This window comes from Ailuropoda melanoleuca, chromosome 14, assembly GCF_002007445.2.
Source record: "Ailuropoda melanoleuca isolate Jingjing chromosome 14, ASM200744v2, whole genome shotgun sequence".
Lineage (NCBI taxonomy): Eukaryota > Metazoa > Chordata > Mammalia > Carnivora > Ursidae > Ailuropoda > Ailuropoda melanoleuca.
In genome coordinates this window covers 73,368,758-73,390,227 of record NC_048231.1, presented here as the reverse complement: position 1 = coordinate 73,390,227, position 21,470 = coordinate 73,368,758, and the positions used below count along the sequence as shown (strand labels likewise).

The window sequence follows — 21,470 nt, the reverse complement described above, 5'->3', positions numbered from 1 at the left end:
GGTTGTGGTTATGAGGTCGCTGATTTGTTAGTTGAGCCCTGAAAGCATATGCCTCTGTGTGTGTCTTCTCAGGAATTTACAGAAAACAGCAAATTCTAGTTACCACCACTGCATCCTGGAAGAACAAGCTAACTGTTGAATAGGGATAGGGCTCAGTTACTTGCTTTAAGATAGGGACTACCAGTCTCATTTAATTGTTTCCCAGAATTCTTTGAGTAATAGAAAGCATTCCATAAATAGGAAAGGTTCGTTGCAATGTTAAAGGCTTTGACCTCAACTCAAGCCTCTTCCCCCTTTCCAAATCACCAGAAAACAGTTTTGCTTCATTCATAAAAAGTATGAAAGGGACCTTTTAAGGCTGTTGCCCTTCTCTCTCTCCCAACTTGATCCCGTCATTCTGCCCTTTATGGCTCAGAGCAACTTCTTCATCACCCACCCTGGGCTCTAAGCTAGCTGTCCGCTAACCACACCCTCAGATTTTACTTGATAATTACATAATATCCTCACTGGTTTTCTCAGGCTTACTTTCAGCTTCCTATTAATTATGAAAACTCCTCAAGTTGAATTTTGGATTGTAAACATAGCTCTGCCACTCTCGAATCCCCCCACTATGAATGTAGCTGATGACTATGCTTATTCTGAAACCCAGCCCTGCTGAAAAAGGTTCCCAGCTCTGACGGAACAGAGCTTCTCTTTGGGCTGAGCCAGAGGGTAGGACCCAGCCGGCGTCAAGGCTGACTTTGATTTCCCTTGGAAACAATCAGAATGGGGACGCTACCCCATCAAAAGAGCTTGCAAACCATTTGGCTTTTCGAGGGTGACTCACCCCTAGGAAAATCCATTACTTTCCCAGAGCCCTGCTATATTCTCAATTTCTCCCTTTTTATGGCAAATAGAAAGTGGTTAGAACTCCCACACACTCTTCCTTCAGCCTCTCTGAAAACTGTTCAGCCCTGGTTAGGGCTTCACCAGTGACAAAGAGCTTATTCTGCATATTCCCAGACAACGAGTGGCATAGAACGCACCTAATGTGACTGCCCAGTGCATCGACATTCATATTTCGTAGGCAATGGCAAGTCGTGGCTGAGAGAGGGAGTCCGCTCGGTTCTGTAATGCCCTGAGACAGTCCTGTATCTCTTGCTGCGGCTCCTGACAGATCTTATAAAAGATCGTAAATTGCTATCTGTTGAAATATATGAATTTAATGGATTCCATTAATGCACACCTGCACAGAAGAGATTTCAGAAGCCCAAAGATATGATCAGTCAAACAACTTTAATAGTTATTAATTACAGAAGCAGACTATTTATCCCCTGCTTACATAGAAACCTGCAAGTAGTGTAATGCTCACACTTCAAGGCTTTCTGGATGGAGGAAGGAAATGGGCTTTGGTTGAAAGGATCAAACACTTATTTTAGCTAATGCATTTCCATGCTGGGATTTTTTTATTTATTTATGGAAGAAAGGTCACTACTTTTGTATGTGGATTTTAAGTAATTTAATGTCATGGAGAGTGTGGGGTTTTTTTTGTTTTTTTTTTTTTTTTAAGAATCATAAAAAAATGCTTTGGCCAGCGTTTAATATAGGCCACTTCCTTTTACATCTAAGTGCATGAAAATCAAAATGTTTAGATAGAAACCTAACCTAACAATTTAGGAAAGTCCAAGTCAAATTCTCATACGCAGTCTTGGTGCTACTTGGCTTGAAGTGGTTGGGCAGAGTGGTATGCATGAGATTTTCATAAACAGCTTTGACCCAGTTATCCATGCACTGGGGACAAGGATCTCACCACCTTTATCTGATAAGAATCATAATGATGACAGAAGTTAATTTTTGCCACATACTAGATATCTCACAGCAACTCTATGAGGCAAATACTATTGTTATCTCTACTTTATAGATAAAGAAATTAAGGCACAAGAAGGTAAAGGGTCTTTCCTTTGATCCCACACTTAGGGTTTGAATATGAGCTTCCTGTTGTCTGACTCTCCGTGCCCTTAAGCGCTAGGTTATGCTGCCTCCCAATTGTTAGAAAAGACTGTTGTGTGTGACCTTATTTCTATTCTGATAATGATGACTGTGCAAATTTTGTAATACCAGCTAGATAGACACACATGCCCTAAAGGAGGGTAGACCCTTATTCAATACAGAACAACTCTTCAAGTCTGCAAAATCTGAGGATGGAATCAAGTGGGACAAGAACCATGTCTAATGACTGAATAAGCTAAAATGCTCTTCTCCAATTACACAGCAGGAAATACGTCTGTAGTCTGGGAGACTAAGACTTGTCCTCCACACTCAGCAACAGGGTCAGAGATGGATCACTGCGGCGCATACTACTGATGGGCGTGTCCCATATCTGGATGCTTGACTATGGCTCTGCCTCTACCTAAGCCTTTTGAATTTATTTGAAAATCATTTTTTTAAAGATTTATTTATTCATATGGGGGGGGGAAGGGCAGAGGCAGAGGAAGAGAGGGAATCCTCAAGCAGACTCCCTGAGATCATGACCTGAGCCGAAACCAAGAGTTGGCCTCCTAACTGACTGAGCCACCCAGGCACCCCTATTTTAAAATTATTTTTAATATGATTTATCCTCCTGGATGAGGTATGTTCTGTGAACAGCAAACTCTGTATCCTGGGTATCTTTCCATTTCCCAGAAGGCCTAGCACAGTGATATAAATATGGATAATATTCTACATATATTTATACAAGCAATATTAAAGACTGATTTGGTACATAGGCCCTTGTTTTTCCATCTCTCTGAATAGCTTCCTTATTATTAAAAGTCTTATTGTAGTGCTACTTCTTCCATGAAACTTTTAAAGACAACAGTAGCTCATCCTAGGCCCCTTTTTTGGAAACACACAAATTTATACTGTTGATTGTCTTTCTTGGGGATGGGTTTCCAAATTGGCAAACATTTATTAAGCACTTACTAGGTGCCCAGCACTATTCTAAATACTTTCAATGTATCTGCACATCTGATAATCACAACAATCCTCTGAAGAGTTATTATTATTATACCCATTTTACAGATGGGTTAATTGAGGCACAGAGAAATAAAATAATTTATCCCAAGTTGTAAAGTTAGACATGGCAGAGCCGGAACCATACCTTAGCTTTTTAATAGAGACCGTGAGCCCTTAACTACTATTATAGTACCTCCCAGAAACCGAACAACTTCTAAAGGCTTGCAATGGAATGGGGAGGTTAACTGGAGGTGAGAACACTGGGAAAAGATACCACATTGAAGAAGTCTAGGAGTGAAGGAGATAGAACCGTGTGGGTAGAAGAAAGTTTGTTTTGTTTTTAAGATGAGGGGTCCTGAAGCATCTTTCAATGCTGATAGGTTAGGAGCAAGGCAGGGGCTGGAGATGTAGGAAAGAGGGTGGGAATAACTCAGCAGAGTGCGGTCCCTTACCTGGCTCACCCTGTCTCAGCCCAGCAGGCTGTCCTCACTTACGTGGATCATGGCAAGATCCTCGTCACTGATGTCCTACTGCCTATTCCCACTTCTTATTTCACCAACCAGCACAGTCCCTTTCTAAAATGAGAAGCTGCTTGTGTCACTCCCTGGCTTAACATCTCCACCAGTGTTCTCATTTCTCACACGATCAAGTCTAACCTCCTCCATCTGACTCCATATATCCTCCATGATCCGCCCTGACACGCTCTGCCTTCACAGTTCATGCAGGAAGCCAAGCGTCCCCTCCTCTGACCCGTTCTGCACTGAGCTACTTTCAGCTCCCCATTGTCTTTGGCTAAGGAAGCTGTTCTCCCTGTTGTCTGCCTGTAAAATCACTCATATTTTAAGAACCACATCAAACACCACCTCCTTCATAAAGTCTTTTCTTTCTCCCCAGGCAGAATTAAACATTCCCTTTTGTGTCTCCCTGTGTAGTCTGCATATACTTCTATCATAACAACTATAATGTTTTATTGCTCTGATTTGTTTGCGTGACTGACTTTCCCTACTAAACGGAAAGGTGCTTGGGAACAAGGACAACGCATTTAGCCTCAATATTCTCGATGTAACCAGCACATAGTAGGTGCCCAGGAATTAGCTGTGAGTGAATGAATAAATGAATGCGCATTCAAAGAAATGTAGAAAATATTGTGTTGGATGATGTGGGGAGAGGAAAATAGGATGAAGACATTTTTGTCCTCCTCTAAAGAGCTGAAATAATGTACCTGGTTTATAAACAAATCATTCTTCTTTCAAGAACATCCCGGTAACTGTCTCAATAAGTGAAGGACATAGATTAGAAAGGTATTACACTTGCTGTCGACATTTCATTTCCTGTCTTTTTTTATGTGCCCATGCAGCTGCAATAACCTTGCTCTTACAATCCCGGGGATTGGGAAAGCCATTTCCATGCATAAAGTTCCTGCGTGAACAGTGTGGGACGGAGTCCGAGGCTGCAGGTGATGCAGTGGGTGGCCGTCGCTGTGAGTTCGCCGCCGTCACTGTGAGTTTGCCGCAGTCTCTGTGAGTTCGCCAGCCTCGCCATCCTTGGCTCTGCGCGCCCGCGGGAATCACGGAGGAGTTTCGTATTGCTCCACGCAGTATTCCATTTCTGGGAATAGCATATTTTTTGCATAAATATGGTGGCGCGTTCTGACATTCTTTAATTTGACCAGCAGTTTAATCCTCCTGTGGAGGGAGCCAAAATTGTATGACTAGCCGTTTGATGGCTCTGAAAGCCAAAAAGGTGGTTAGTGACGGAACCAGGATGAGCATCTTGCAATTCTGACTGCCCATCCTGTTTTCTTCAACATGCAATATGACTTTCCAAATGGAGGCTCTATTGGGAGGGAACACCACTGGCTAAATTATTTAGAGTTAATATCTCTCGGCTTAACATGATAAAGAAAGATGTGCTTTTTTCTCAAGTGCTCACCCCTGAATTATATGAGTATAGAATATTTCTGTATGAATGGCTACCATAAAAAATTGTCATGATTTTCATCATTGACATCACTGTCATCATCAACTTTGCTGGCAATTTTATGCTATTTCATAATTCCAGGAACACTTTCACTTATATCATGTTCACAAAAGCCTTGTGTGATAAATATTGCAGTTATAGTACCCATTTTACACATGAAGAACTCCAGTCTTAGATTTGTTAATAACTTCGGCTGGTAAGTGGCATGGCTTGCTATTGATCACAACATTCTAACCTAAATTGCGTACTCATTGAATACCCGTTGTGGCTTCAGACTTTGCTATGAGAGTCTTATGCTTCTTCTCTGGACTCTTCCCCACGGCATAAAGAGATCCCCACAAGGCTTAAATCATAGAACTGTAGCTCTGTCCTTTGGTTGAGCATCTCTTACAAGCAAACGTATATGTTAGGCACCGTAAGAAATATCAAGACAGAGGACAGAATTCTTACACTGAAGACACTTATGTGTTGGTGGAAAACTAAAAATGGAATAAGAAAAGACCCTCAAAATTAAAAGCAAGGGCAATTATGGCAGGAAAAAGATAAATCCTACTGAGATATGTATAGCGTAGACTGCGGAAGTTTAAAAGGAAGCAGCAGTGCATTATTTCTTGGCATCACGGAACTCTGGGAATGGATGAGATTGTACAATGCTGAGTAAGTTCCTCAAGAGTTTCAGATCTTCCTATAGCTCCCCACTGCCTATGTTATAAAGTCCCGCAAACTCAAGTCTTCCACCTCCTGGCTTCTCTACTGTCCCCAATTCCTCTCACATTATGAGAAGGCTCTAGTTATACAGCATTTCTTATATGTCCCTAATCAGAACACATAGAACATATATTTTTCATATTCAGTGCCATTGCATACTCTGTTTCCTTTGCCTGTGATGGTCTGTTCTTGACCTTGTCTTTCTTAGAAGTCCTAGCCTGAATGTGACCTTCTCAAAGATAACTTCCAGCGACCCCCAGGAGAATAAATGTTTCTCTCTTTACGTGCCACTCTACATCGTCTCTCTCTCCAACATAGAATGTTTGGTCATCTATTTGTTTCCTCTCCTAGAATATGAGTTATCTGAGCTATTGGAAGTCAGGGACTAAAACTTCCTTGATCTTTATAAACATATCACTGAACCCAATGCTGGTCATATGTATGTTGAATGAATAATGACTAGATCCTGTCACTAGAAGAGGGCAACACTTTCATTAAACCAAACACATAGTTTCAAATATAGAAATTTATTTTACATTAGCCCTGAGAGACAGTGATTTCTCCTTTACTTTAATCCCTGCCGATATAGAGTTGCTGCTGCTCCAAAGCAGGCAATAAGCCCACGTTGTTTTGTAGTTTCTCCATTATAATCATATCCATGACACCTTCTAAAATAACTAAAACAGTAAGCATGCTCTTTGTAAGTTCCTCCTTGCCTAGAATAAACAGCCATTTTTCATTCAATTATTTCAGATATGACATGGCTACACACATTTTGGTTCCTCACTCTCTGGTCTAGGTGAACTTTGTCAGTGTTCCATTTCAAATGGATTTCCTGGGGTCTGCTTGTAACTCTCCTGAACACTTCGTAGAAACAAGGAGAAAAAAGTCAGAATTGGCCTGGAGCTCAGAGCCGCCTTAACATTGGGAAAGGCTCAGAGGAGTCTTCTAAAAGTGAGAAGGGTAGATTATTATATTGCATTATTAATATGCAATGGATATGCATTTATTCATGTATGGTTGGCTCTACCTTTTCATCATGAAATTACTTTCTACCTTATGAAAACTTAGTTCCAAATGCTTTTCTGAAGTGCAAATTGTCCAGGGAGAAAAGATGGTTCCGTTAGGTTGGTATTCGAGACCAGCCCTAGGAAAAATAGCAAAGCAGATGAAGATTTTTCTTGGTATCTTTCCATCCTAAATTATAAAGAAAAGAACAAAAGGAAAGAAAACTCACTTTTCTGAGAGATCAGGGGCCTCATTTTACTTCTGTTGCGCATTGTTCCTATGGCACCCTATATGCACCCCAACTATAACACATGCACCCCATGCTTCGTTGGGGGGAAGGATGGGACAGGCATATGCCACAGTAACAAATGACTCCAGATCTCTGTGACTTAACACATAACAATTTATTTCTTGCTCATGAAAATCTGACATAAGCCCAACAGCTCCACAAGGCAGCTCTCTTCCAAGTGGTAACTTAGCAACCCAGGCCGCTTCCATCTTTTTTTTCTGCCATCCCAACACACAGTCACACCAAAGGGGAAGAGAGGCTGCAGGGTTGCCTACCAACAATTAAATTCTTTTGCCCGGAAGGGAGATTTATCACTTTTCACTCCCAGTCCCTTAACTAGAACCAGTCACCTGGCTGTATCTAATCATTAGGAGGCAAGGAAGTGTCAGAGAATTCACAAATATTTGGAAGGAGCAAGCATGCCTCCCTCTTGAGTTCTAGCCCCTGCTAACACAGAGCTGCGCAGGAAGAAGCACTAAAACAAATCCTATAAAGCAAATGAAAACATGAATCAAATTGAACCTTCGCTTACATAAATCCAGCCGTGCAGAGCCTCCATTGTCTGAAACACTGAGAGGTGCTCGTGCGTGTGGAGGGAGCGAGGCACCAGAGTGGTTTCTGGCATGCCGCTTTCTCCTGCATTACACTGGCCAAAGCAAGGCCCCTGACTTGGCCCAGGTTTGAGGACAGCTTTGCCTTACCCTGTGATGGAGAGGGTGAGGATGAAATGTCTGCACTCTGGGAGGGTCACGAGAGAAGGTAAATGAGTGGTCCGTGGACGTTAGTCTTCTATGTGTTGTCAGCCTGGTGTCATAGACAGCACTGTGGGTCAGGTATATTCTACTTCTGTTAACTTTACCAGGTTAGTTATCTTCTTTCCAGACAAGTCATTTAAAATCTCTGGGTCTCATTTTCCTTACTTATTAAAAGACGGAACAAACCTAGATGATCACTAAAGATCTTTTCATCTTTAAAACTCTGAAATTCCACAGTTTTGTATTTTCTTGCCATTTAATTATCAATTTAGCTTTTCTTTTCCCTTCCTCCCCCTTCCCTCCCTCTCTCCTTCCTTCCTTCCTTTTTTCCTTCCTTCCTTCCCTCTTTCCCTCCCTCCCTCCTTCCCTCTTTCCCTCCCTCTTTCCCTCCCTCCCTCCTTCCCTCTTTCCCTCCCTCCCTCCTTCCCCACTTTCTTTTTATTCTGAAAACACATCCTGAATCCTACCACACATTGGCCTCTGAGTGAGATACAATGAAAGTCTGAAAGATGCTCAAGCTTCATGATGCTTACTGCTAAAAGAAAAAAGAAAAAGAAAAAGAAAAAGAAAGAAAGGAAAGAAAAAAAAGAGGAACTCGATATGCCCATGAACAATCCCAGTGCTTACCCCAAACCTGAGCACAGAAAACAAGCACACCATTCACCAGGGCTTCGGAGAGTAACAAATCTGCACTTAGACCATCAGGAAAGAATCCATGGTAAAAATGACAATATTTGAAAACAAGGCGAAGGTTCTCTTGATGAGGAGACCCAAAAGCAAAGCAAGAAAGAGTCTCCATCAGAGGGCACCAAGAAATGGACAAAAACCTGCTTCAGACGGGTGCCAGGCAGTAAGACTCAGAGACTGGCTGGGCTCAGAGTACGGGGAACCTGAGAATGTTATCAGGAAATGGACTGGGGGCGCCTGGGTGGCGCAGTCGTTAAGCGTTTGCCTTTGGCTCAGGGCGTGATCCCAGCATTCCAGGATCGAGTCCCATATCAGGCTCCTCCGCTAGGAGCCTGCTTCTTCCTCTCCCACTCTCCCTGCTTGTGTTCCCTCTCTCACTGGCTGTCTCTATCTCTGTCAAATAAATAAATAAAGTCTTAAAAAAAAAAAAGGAAATGGACTGGGAACCCCCACCAGTTTTATAAAGAAAATACCATGATGAAAGATGTGGAACCACTAATGTAAATATTTATCAAAGAAAATAATAACAATGTTAAGAATGGAGTAAGGAAGGGAAAATTGGGATCATTTAGAACAGAAATATCTCTTAAGGGACTTAAAGGGCATCACACGCTGCCTCGTGTGTGTGTGTGTGTGTGTGTGTGTGTGTGTGTGTGTGTGTGTAATCCCTTAAGGGATTAGGAACCATCCCTATGATAGTTATTTTGCATGTCAACATGGCTGGGCTATGATGCCCGCCAGTTCATCAAACAGCTGTGTAGCTATTGCTGTGAAGGTATTTTGTAGATGGTATTTTTACATCAGTTGACTTTAAGTAAAGGTAATGACCCTAGATAAAGTGTGTGGGCCTCATCCAATCAGTTGGATGCCTTAACAGTGAAACACTGAGGTTTCCCAGAAAGGAAGGAATTCTGCCTTAAGAGTATAAAATAGAAATGCTGTTGAGTTTCCAGCCTGTTGGTCTGCCCTACAGACTTCAAGTTTGCCAGTCCCCATAATAGCATGAGTTCATTCTTTTCTCTCTCTCTCTCTCTCCTTCACCCTCATTGTTTCCATTTTTGTTTTTGTTTTTTTCTGGAGAAATCTGACTGAAACAGGTGGGAAGGGAGAAGCAAAGAGGAGGGAGTCTTGCATCCACTGCCCTGAGAGCAAACCTAGATATGTCCTTACATCCCTTGCTAAAACTGATAGGTATGATTTAAATTGTTCTTGGTAAGTGAAGAGGATTAATTCCAGAAACTTCTTTCTCACCAGAATTGCCCCTCTTCTGCACAGCACTCCGGTGCAGCAAATATTTACTTTGCTTTTCTTTCTTTGGCTGAAAGTGCTCCTGGAATCTTTCACTCTTTCCATGTTTACCTGTTTACATCCTCTCTCTCTCACCGTATCGCAGTGTCACATAGAAAGCCTCCCCCTCCCCAACCTAGTTCTTGAAAATATGTGTTTGCCGACTGGCTTGGAGAAGAACAGTTGGTCCGGAAATCTGAGCTCCCGGACCGCACCTGGAGCTCTCCCTAAGCCGGCGTGGGGTGGCGGGGGCAGTGCTGGATAGGGCTCTCCCTCCCGGCTCTTCCTCCTGTCTGTCTGCAGCGGTTGCTGAGGCAGTGAGGGCCTCCTCCTCACACGAGAGAAACACCCATCTGTCTAGGTGTAGCGCAGAACCACTTCGACTGTTTCCCATGAGTGCCCTCATCTCACTGTGCACCGCATAAGTGATATGACTGACAACCGAGAAGCTCGCCCAATCCATTTCCACAGACACTTCAATTTGGACTACAGTATAATCATACCCCAGATCAGATTGAACAGTTTCCTGTCTCTCAAATAGTGAATATTCAGACACAAAAATGATCAATTTAGCATATGTTCTTTGTCTGTCTTTGTCTTTGTTTGCAAACTTCTCAGAGGCAAATGTGTTAAGAAAATTTGTAGTAAAGGGTGCCTAGATCAGGAGATTAAAACGGTCTCTCTTTTTAAAAACAGATTCTTCATTCCACTTGTCATACCAAGGCATTGTGAAAAGCAACATAATGAATTAAAAGATTTTTGTTGTTCAAAACCTTATGCAAGTTATCTCTAGGTGTTTTCTTAGGACCCATGTTGTTTGGAGCTGGTCAGGTTCTGGTTCTATCCTGTTATAAGAACTTAGGAACTATGTTACAAAGTACCACAGTACAAGGGACAGACAGCAGTCTTGTTCAGCTCTGCTGAATTACTGACAACTTATGGCGCAATGGAGAATGTTCTGTTTTGGGGGAAATGCTGAAAGCAAAGGTTTGAGTGAGGTGTGTCCGGAAACCCTCTTCTTTATTGCCTGCCACAGAAGATTTACTTCCAGATTCCTTATCAGGAGCAAGTTTAATCTCCCTGTTTGTCAAAGAGCAACAATAACAATAATATTTTCTTGGTTAAAAAAATGGGAGAAAAGAAGTCATATTTCTTTATGATTAGTTTATGTCTTATTTAGATCCCCATCCAAGGTTATAAAAGCCCCAAAGTCTGAAGCAGGCTTTTAATAAGACAGTCCTATTTTTAAGGCATTCCACAGTACCTAGAGGACAGAGGTGGCATAAAACATCAATACAAGGGAATAGAGAAGTTTTGGGAAAAGTTATCAGAACTGAATTTGCCCATATGGTAATATGGCTCTTGGCATGGAGGACGTTGACAGTAAATGCTGTACCATGCTGAATCACTAAGTTTGGCTCTGATCCTGTCTAGCATTCCCTCACAGCGTCCGCCCCATCTCCTCAAATCTTGCCTGTCCTTCAGGGGCCTGCTGATGTCTCCTCTGAGCATTTCAGTGACTAAACCCTTTGGACGGGGTCATTTATTCATGTAGCAAATATTGTTGAGGGCTTAGTATTAAATTCTGTCTTTTAGAAATCCAGACTGCATTCCATTCTAGAGTATAGGTGTTTTCTCACTGTTTCTTGTGTGTCTTCATGATATACATTCTCCCTGGAGAGAGGGTGTGTTTATCTGAAACTCCGAGACTTTACCGTGGGGATCATTATCCCAGCCTGTAGTTTTAATCCTGCCCCAGATCCCAGGGCAACTTGTGTTCTGGGAGAAATTAAAAAGGGGCAAATTCCCACTGGCCTGCAAGGAATCAATGATGTTTGGACCTCAGTATGTTTTCCATTCAATGACTCATTGAGTATCTACCCTATTCCAGGCAGAAGGATAGAGCTGGACATACAGAAAGTGAAGACACATAGACACATTTCTCACCCAGGGATGTCTAAATAAGCAGACAGAGAAGTAAAGACACGATTTAAGATAATGTGGGAGGTGCTGGGGTAGCAAGGAGGTAGTCTGCAATCTCCATGGCAGTATGAGATTCAGAAATTGAGTCTGCTTGGAAATTATCAATTTTTTTGCTTCTGAGCCCTAACATAGCTGGGTCTTCATGCTGTCAGATACCACCCAAACTCCCCGTCTGACAGTCAAGATCCATACCAACTCTCTGTCTCTTGTTCCTCTTTTTTGCTTCTTCTTGTTTTATTAGTTTGGATCATAAACTTGGTTTTCTTTTTTTTTTAAAGATTTTATTTATTTATTTATTTGACAGAGATAGAAACAGCCAGTGAGAGAGGGAACACAAGCAGGGGGAGTGGGAGAGGAAGAAGCAGGCTCATAGCAGAGGAGCCTGATGTGGGGCTCGATCCCAGAACGCCGGGATCACGCCCTGAGCCGAAGGCAGACGCTTAACCGCTGTGCCACCCAGGCGCCCCTAAAACTTGGTTTTCTATTAGCTAATGTTTCTTGTACTCAATTTGAACTTTCCTGAGTAGAATCATCTTGTGGCTCACATTCATGTTCCGACATGCCTATCAAGTTCATGGCACGTGCCTGCTGGGTCTTTGAATTTTTTAAAATCCATCAAGATTCCAGGGATCATCCGGTTGCAGCATGAGCCTGTACGATGCCTTTGGCACTGGCGTGTCTTAAATACAATATTTTTTGATATCTATTATTTTACAAAGTGGAAAGATGACAAGAATTTGAATCCTATGCTGTCTATCTCCTTCCGCAATCCATCTTTATATATTAGAAAAGATGTGTAAAAAAGAACACTTAAGGCGATCATATATTATTACTGGCTGGGATATTAGCCTCCAAACTCAAGTTAAACTTTTATCCTCTTGCACCAGGTAGGCCCTCGAGGACATCATTTGCTTCTTAACTAAACTAAATGTAGGCCTCGGGGGTTACTGAATGCCCCAGTCCAAAGAAACCCCCATTCCTTTGTTCCATTTGATACCAAAAGGGTAAGGGTAGCCTAACTAGGAGATACCATGGGATTCACTGTCGCTCGCTGATACCATGAGATAAAAGCAAAGGGGAAGAAAACTATAGGAAAAAAACCCACAATGAAAGGAGAACATGCCCCTCTCTGATTCTTCATATCTTCCCCTTAAAATGTTTACTAGAATATAGTTATTTGGGGCCCTTAAAGATTAATTTGTTAATGCGTATCAGATTCTTTCTCCTGCACAAGAAGGCTATATGTGTAAGTAGGTTAGGAGGGAGGGATCAGTAGATGGAGAGGAAAGGAAGAGAGAGTAAAGACACACTGTGCCCCATCCAAACACATAGAACATTCCCCTCAAGCTACTCACTTTGTACTGGCGTAGCTACTGATGTTTCGCCTGCTTAATGTGACACCTCAGTCTCTAGAATAAAACCGAGAATCAGGACACCAGTCAGGACAACCTCTAATAACCAACACATTGTAAATACCTAAAATCTCCTGCCCTTGCAAGGTCCCTTCACTCAAGACCTATTTAAATCATTTTCTCGGAAGTCAGAAAATACTGCCTTGTGTTCATCATTCCATTTTTTTGCTTTGGGAAGGTTGTGAATTATTTTAGAGAACTTCAAACCAAAATAGTTCAAAATATTTTGATACTTAAAGGCGTAAATCTTAGTTATCTGAACAACATACAGGACTGAAGTGTGTTTTGTTTTTAATAAGTGGTTTAAACTTTTAAAAATATTGTTTGTGTTATACACACGTTGTCACCTTGTTTAATTCTATTATAACAGTAACAAATATCTTTCATAGCATGCATGGAATTCTAAAATCTCAGGCACCAGCTCACGGGGAAGAGTGAGGTTGAAGCCAGAACCACACAGGTCAGGAGATGCACGAATCGGCATGGCCTAGACATTGAGAGCTTGTTATTTAGGCCCAAAACCTGGCTCGTGACTTTTTTGGGTAAATTATCTAAGCATGCTTGGTCAGATTTACTTATGTATTAAAATGGTAATGATTATAGTATCTAACTCATGGGTTATTATAAAATTAAGTGGGATAAGGTACACAAAGTATTTAGAGCAGTGCTTGGCACAGAGTCCATCCTTAATAAATATTAGCATTTTCACGGATTAGCTCCTGAGGAGCTAGCAGCGTCCATTGCGATGCTCCAAAATGTGTCATTGTCTCAGGCTTGATGTGGGCCAATATCCGTATCTGAGGGTGGCCGGCCCTGCCTGCTGAGGCACAGAGTGGGAGGTTCCAGGCCGAGACCATAATGGCAGTCAGGTGGATGGCAGCACTGCGGCTCCAGATGGTCTTTTGGCAGAGGGTCATATCCAGGGCTAGGAATAGAGGTGATGGGTCCAACCCCCAGGGGATGGTAATGCAATTCTGAATAGGAGTCCAAAGTGCATGCAATGGTATCTAGGTGAAGGCTGTGGCTTGGTAAACAAACAGGTGTCTGAGGTTCACTCCCCATACACCAAGTACTGGGCCATTGGCAGCTGCGGACCATCATGCTCCCCACGGTGTCTTCATGGTGATAATACAACGATCTCAATTTGGGGGTCCAAGGTTGGCTCGAAAAATGGATTGGGCTAGAACTGCAGTTTAAAGTATCTGCAGGTGAGTGATTTGAGGAAAAGCCATTTTAGAACATACAGTGGTATTTCAAATATTGTCTCATATCTTTCTTGGTTCAAAAATGTCAAGGTTGAGATTCAGAATACTATCCCCAAAGCATGAAATTTATAAGTGATGGAGCCATGCATAGAACCTTCTTCTTCTCTTTAGGACGGTCAACTGCTTCTCCTTTTAGTAATGGTGTTGCCACAACTATGGTTTTATTTATATTGAATATTCCAGTTGGAATGTAAAGGGGTGATGTATTGGACTACTGGTACCTAACCGAGATTGCTGCACAATAGTGCTCCATAAATGATTATTGATTAATGTATAGATTACTTTAGTATAGTCTAATTACCTCATATAACTGTGTCCACTTGTGCATGTAATAATTACTGCTTGAAGAGAATGGTGATATTTAAAATTTTTAAATGTAAAGATTGGGTTGTAGTTATAGGGTAATAGAAGCAAAGTATATTTATAATGAAAACACTCTCCAATGCTTTTCTTTAAGTTCTTTAATTTAGCCCATATTTTATGGGTCTAAATGTGTAAATTATTCTGTATGTCTCATTAAATTCCGATGGCATTATGGAGAAAAAACAGTCATATATTTACCTTTCTAGTGGGGAACATAATAAATTAAATTCCCAAGTAGGTAAAACAGGCACATATTTAAGATTGTTTCAGATAAATTAATGTGTGATAGATCCATTGTAGACTCTTGTAATGGGTGGGGTTCTTGCTGTGATCTTCCTCTAGTTTCAGTAGAAAGAAATACTCTATGTTGACCTCCCAGAATCACACTGGAGGCACTTTACCTCTGCCAAGGGCAGATTGTTACTGAATCAGGAAGCCAGAGTCAATGCCACTTCTTTCCCATCAACTCTGCTTTGATGTGCCCTAGCAAAATGGGTTCTCTGTACACTGACTTTCCTTACATAATTTAATTATAAATCCGTTTTGTAAAGAAGCATATGATTGGTGCTGAGCCTAAAAATATTTTCACTCCAGCTTCATGGAAGCCAGAAAACACAGCCTTAAGTATTTTTTTTTTTTTTACTATAATTCTATACTGGAAATTCAGAATTTGCACTACTTGGAAACAATCAAACTACTGAGTGGTATTTTGAATAGTCTCGAATGTTGAACAGCTACTTCAGATGTCAAGGTAATATATAGACATTAGGAGTGTTTTATCATTATGTTTTATTTTATGCTCAACAGAACATCCTTTAAAAGTCCATTTCTGTCTTTATCATGCATTTGACTAGATAGACTGTGTATCTAAAATCTGCATGGAAATTTTTGATGAAAGAAAACCAGCTCTCACGGGGTTCTTTTGTTACTGAATGTCTCCAGCCGTGCCCTGAAAGAATCAGGAATCTGGATGACACTCATACACTTCCGAAACCATGTGGGTTTTGATTATGTTGCCATTACATAATTCACAAACTCAACTCCAGAATCTTGGTTTCGATTACAGTCAAGGAAGTAGGGTAAGCTGAAAAGAACATATACATGCCAAGTCCTTTCTTATTTTTATTATTTTAGTACTTGAAAATATTTCCATCTGTATACACAAAGCCACGTGGAAGTTCTTCAGTAATTTTGTTAATCTATTATTTGCACATTTTTCACGCAGTGTAACACAACACAAATACAATGCAATAAAAAAAACAGAGCATTTAACTTCTGTAGCTTGATTAGTCAATTCTTATTTATTGTAGCCACATGTCAAATACTATGTTTAGATGGATGCCCATATTTTATACAAAGTTATTTATATCAGTGGCTCTCAGGATGTCCAGGATGTGGAGTCACGCTGGGGGATTGTTCCATGATGTAATAATAATAATGGGATACAAGTAAAACAAGAGTGAGGTCAAGGAAATGCAGGTAGTGAAACTAAAACGTGGATTATATGATAATAAAATATTTGCAGTAAACAGGAACAAATCTGGTTCTCTATGTTTTATCAATCAGTGTGAAGTGAAGAACCAAGCCATGTTAACTTAGACAATTCATAACATTAGATAGAATAGAGCTGATGTAATCCACATCAAAGAGGCTCAACAGCATCACAGTGGTTGATCAGGAAAGATCTAATATGAAATGATGAGGTCTCCACACCCTCAGCCAAATATGGGATTCCAAGTTTCCAGATACCGTAGCCATCTGTGTGACTTTTCCATTGGCAGCAAGCAGAAAAGTCCTCAGGCCTTTGGGAGGGTGCATATGAATTAGGATAAAAAGTGGAAATGGGGTCCTTCCTAAAGGCTGGATCTGCCTGGAATGGAAGAAGGAGGGCAAACAGCAACAAGAGACACAGATCATTACTACTCCTCCACATGCCACCTGCCCTCTCTTTTTTTCTCTTTGTATTCTTTCTAATACAAATCCAAAAATTCTAATGCAATGTCTATAGGAACACCTTGAGAAAATGCAAAATCTATCTGGGCAATACTCCTTACTTATCTGCCTTCATAGAGACAGGGTAAGAAGGAACAAGAATCCTGATTCAAGATCTGTAAATGAATATCCTACCACCTCCGTTTATATATCCTACCCCACTTCATCTGGCAAACATACGGAGCTGTTATTTTCCCTTTGCTCACAGGTTCCTGTCTTTTCCACTTATCCAAATTCCACCCAGCCTTGAGTCAGCTCACATCTCAGCAATTTTACTCTTTTCATATCTAGTTCACATGCCTGAGCTCTACCTCTCTGGCAAATTCTTAGAGCATTTAAAGTCTGTAGCTTACAATTCAGCACTTAATATATCATCTATTCTTTGTAGTTGTTTCTTGTATCTTAATCCTCTTACTCTGCTTAACAAAATTGCAAGTGATACAAAGCTGTTTGTGATAGCTAAACACAGAAAATACAAATTACAATAGGCAGGAGTAATGGGTGCAAGACATCATGCTAAAATTTAATAGGAACCTTGAAAAGTCTGACCTTGGCCAATGCCAATAGTATGCCAGGAACTAACAAGCATGACTAACTCAATTCTGTGCACTTTAGTCCATTAAAAAAATAATAAAATGATAAAATTCTATACGTAGGAGTGAAAATGGAGTTGCATGTATAGAATAGGAGTAATATACTAAAAACTATCTCTGTATAACAAGGAAATAGATCTTTCATTTATTCATTTATTCTTATGTACTCATTAGGCATTTATGATGACCTCAGAGGTGTCTCACATTAAGCTGAAAAAAAAAAAAAAGAGCTGTCTCTCTCCTCAGGGATCTCACACATTGCTATGCAAACTGAGGACTGGTATACAGTATGGGGAGCAGAAAATACAGGCATGGTCAGAATGCCAGGTGAAAGGAAAAGCTTGATATTAGTGATCAACAGGCAAATTATAGTGGATAAGGGGTCCATGCAAACTGAGACTGATTCCAGGATGCACAGTGTTTGGAAAGAACAAGGGAGAAGGTGATCCCCTAGTCCTCATGCAGGCAGACCAGAAGAGGGATGCTGTCAGCTTCTCAATAACACATATTATGAAAAGGATTAGGGGATTAGGGTGTACTCTGAAAGGGGCCACATAAAATTTAAAAGATAAGGGGAATAAGTCCTGTAATGACATATGACAAAAGAACAAAAGAAAGAAAGAAGAGATAAAGATGATTATACTTAGACACTTGAAGAAAGTATCTAGGGATACTTCCTAGATATCCCTAGGGAATATATAGAGACGTAGGGGAAAGTGTTGGACTTGCTCTGAAAACATATATAGGGCAAATTAGGATGTGGTGGCAGAATGGTAAGGAGGTAGATTTTGGCTAAATAATAATGAGAATTACTAACAGTAAAAGCTGTGCAAAATGAGAACATGCTGCCTTGGGAAGAAGAGTCTTCAAGTAAATGACCCCACTGTCCAGCTAAAACTTTATTACATCATGTTCAAGTTTCTTTCCATATCTAATAATCATGAAGATTCTGATTATGTTTAATGTAATTAAATATTTATTTCCATTGTACTTACTGGAGCCTATTATCTTCTGGGTACCATATTAGGTAACTTACATTTAGCTAGGGTATTTTGTGATTGTTGAAATGGGACACTGGCATAACTGATGGAAAGATAGCAATAGGCCAAGTTAAAGGATATGGGGACAGCAACTCAAAGGAGGCACATCCTCCCAGAGGAGGTACAGACTTTCCAGAGCCCTAACATTCCTCATGAGGACACAGATCTGCTGATACCACTATAGTAATTGAGAAATTGGTCAGACACAAGAAGTTCTGTTATTTTCGTAGAACATTTTTAAAGCGTTATCCCCTACTCTCTGGCTGCTGTGGAAACTCTGTGAGGGTAAATCTGCCCCCCAAGGGCAATGGAGTGCTGTAAACAGCCCAAAGTTTGCTCCTTGAGAGTGTGTATCAAAGGGTGATTGCCCTAGAATAAGCTGCCTTAAGCCAACCTTGGTGATTTCACAGGGAGAGTGGCCTGGGAGGTACCGACAGAGGGACAGTCTGAGACTAGATTCCAGCAACTGCAAAATCTCAAATTTTCAGAGGACTTGTTAAAACCTTTCAAATGCAGGTATTTATGAACCAGACCAAATAGCAAAAATGGCTAATTTTCCCAATCTGTTAGGAATCAGATTCTGTATTTACAGACATAGAAAAAGTATCGTAATTACATATATCTACATTTACTTGAATGAAAACACGTTGATTTGTGACTATTTCTTATATTCCTCCTTATATAGGCTACATGGTATGGAAGGCCATGCCCCTTTTTTTTCATTTTTGCAATGGACAGCATTGGTACCCAGAGCATTGCAGATTGTGGCGGTCTTCCTATCACAGTGTGCACAAGGGTCAGCGAAATGGAATTACATAGTAACAAAAGAGAAGCACGAGGAATCCCAGAAATAGTAAGACAATGTCAGCCTTCTGTATGAATACCAAGAAAGAGACAAGAAACAAGATGACCAACCTTCATTACTACCACGACACCCGCAGGGTACAGGAACCTGAAGCTACCAAAGTGAGACCTGATTTTGAACTGATTCTGAATTATGTACAATGGAATTAAAATTATACCCATAGCCAAAGTCTCTGTAGCTATAACAGTGACAGAAGATAATGGAATTGCATCATTAAAGTGCTGAAGTTCACCCCAAAGATGCCCTAGACAAATCCTAAAGTAAGCTAACAGACTGGGAAAAGAAATTTGAAAACCAAATAAACAATAGAGTAATATCTATTGGGTGGAAGTTTACTAAACACACACTGTGGCTGAAAAACAAATATTTGGCCCACTTTGAATGCAAATATCCTAGACTCAATTTCGTAGGTGTGTGATTAAATTTGAGTTCTTGGCAAAAATAAATGAGTGTGGCAATTTACTCACTGAGAATTTGAATGATCAACTTTGACATCATGGTGCAGAAGCCATCACTTCTCTGTACTATTGGCTACTAACAGCTTCTCCAGGTACAGTGATGCACTCAAGGTGGAGTTTACTGGCAGTGGACATATGATGGCACCAGTAATGTATTTACACACAGAAGAATGTAAATCGGGCTAAAAACCACTAGCATTTCTAGAAGGACTTTTTTCTTTCAAGCTTGGGCACATCTCAAAAATCTCTCAATTTCAGATATTGAAAATTGTCTCTCAAAATTATTTCAGTGATGCTTCAAATTTTGGCCTCCATAGACTCAAAGGTGGATAAGGAATTGTCTTGTTAATGTGTACTTTTAAAGAATGCTATTTTGAAGTTCGGTGAGTGAGAAAATTTGTTTGAGCTTTTTTATTCCCCCTCCACTCTTTCTTCTTCTCTTTATATTCTTCACTGTGTCGAGATAAAAAATGATTTAGCCTGGATATTGTTGCAAATGATTTTGCAGTTTTTTCTCCTTGTGACATTTAGAGGTGGCAGAGTTGAAAATCTGCTTTTAATTCATCCTTACAAGATATAAAGTCTTCTCAAATAGGACTTTTTTCTTGAAAGACTCTTGGCCTAAGCTGAATTAAATAACTAAAAATTAAATATAGCTCTTAATGCTTCCAAAGATTAGCATTGTGATATAATCTAATTTCTATTATCCTGCCTTTTTATTAGCATTTAAATTTTTATAAACATTTGCTGGCTCAAAACGGATATTATCCTCTTGTTAATGTTATCTATCTAATGCACTCTCTCTTATTCATAATAACTGCTAAAATTGTTTAACTATTTGAAAGTTCTTAATAATTTTTGTATACCAAATTAACAGCCTTCAAAATCAACACTAATTATTTCAAGAATTTTATTATTGTAATAAATAACTCTGCTTATATTTCAACTGCCTAAAGATGCCTAGTCCATAGAGGTGTTCATTCCAAGTTATATCTAGAATGCTTGCTTAAATTTGAAAATAGATATTAATGAACATTCAGATGTTAACAATCTACTCAAGGGCCACAACTTGTTCATATCCTTGATATCACTGTGCGAATTAGAGCTGATGGAATTCTGTGTGACACACTGCCACGGACCAAGGTGCCGAAAGAAGGTATTTGGCTACTTTGTTTCTCAAAGGCTGAGGCTGAAACTAAGTATCATATTTTTTTCTGAATACTGAAGCCAAAGTTAAACTTCAGGGCATCCCTACTTAAAAAAGAATTCTTCTGTAGAATTAAGAAGAAAAACAGCAGAAAAATGGCCTGGGTATATAAATAATCCCTAATGTGGAAACTTGAAACATCGATAAGCCTATGAAAAGTTGCTTACCCCTGCCAGTGATAGGGTCATGGAGATTTAGATAGCAGTGAGCTGCCACAACACATCCAACAGGCTGGAAAAACAAAACAGTGAATATCAAACATTGGTGAGAATACATGTAAATGAAAAGCCATAAGCAATTTGCTAATACATGGTAAATGTAGAATTTCATATAGTTGACAATGAGAAAACTCATTTTTAGTCTTTTAGAGAAACATTTGCACATGTACACTAAGGGTAATGTGAGAGTTGTCCTGTATCCAATAACAAAATACTATACAGTAATTTAAAAGAGTACATGGGATCTACTTTTATCAAATATAAAAAGAAAATAAAATCAAGCTAGAGAATGGCAACTGAAACAAAATAATATTTGTGTCATATTTTAAAAGATACCAAACATGTCTTTTGTGGCTACACACACAGAGTAAACATATAAAGAAAATG

General features: G+C 40.1%; 1 long non-coding RNA gene across 1 annotated transcript; it reads right to left on the bottom strand.

Annotated features, from left to right (window-relative positions):
* Positions 1-3,230: 3,230 nt before the first annotated feature.
* Positions 3,231-21,101, bottom strand: LOC109489658. Its single transcript, XR_002142704.2, has 3 exons — positions 21,033-21,101; positions 13,026-13,079; positions 3,231-4,581 (listed from the first exon to the last, which is right to left on the bottom strand). It is a non-coding gene; the product is annotated as an uncharacterized LOC109489658 (long non-coding RNA).
* Between the last annotated feature and the right edge of the window lie 369 nt (positions 21,102-21,470).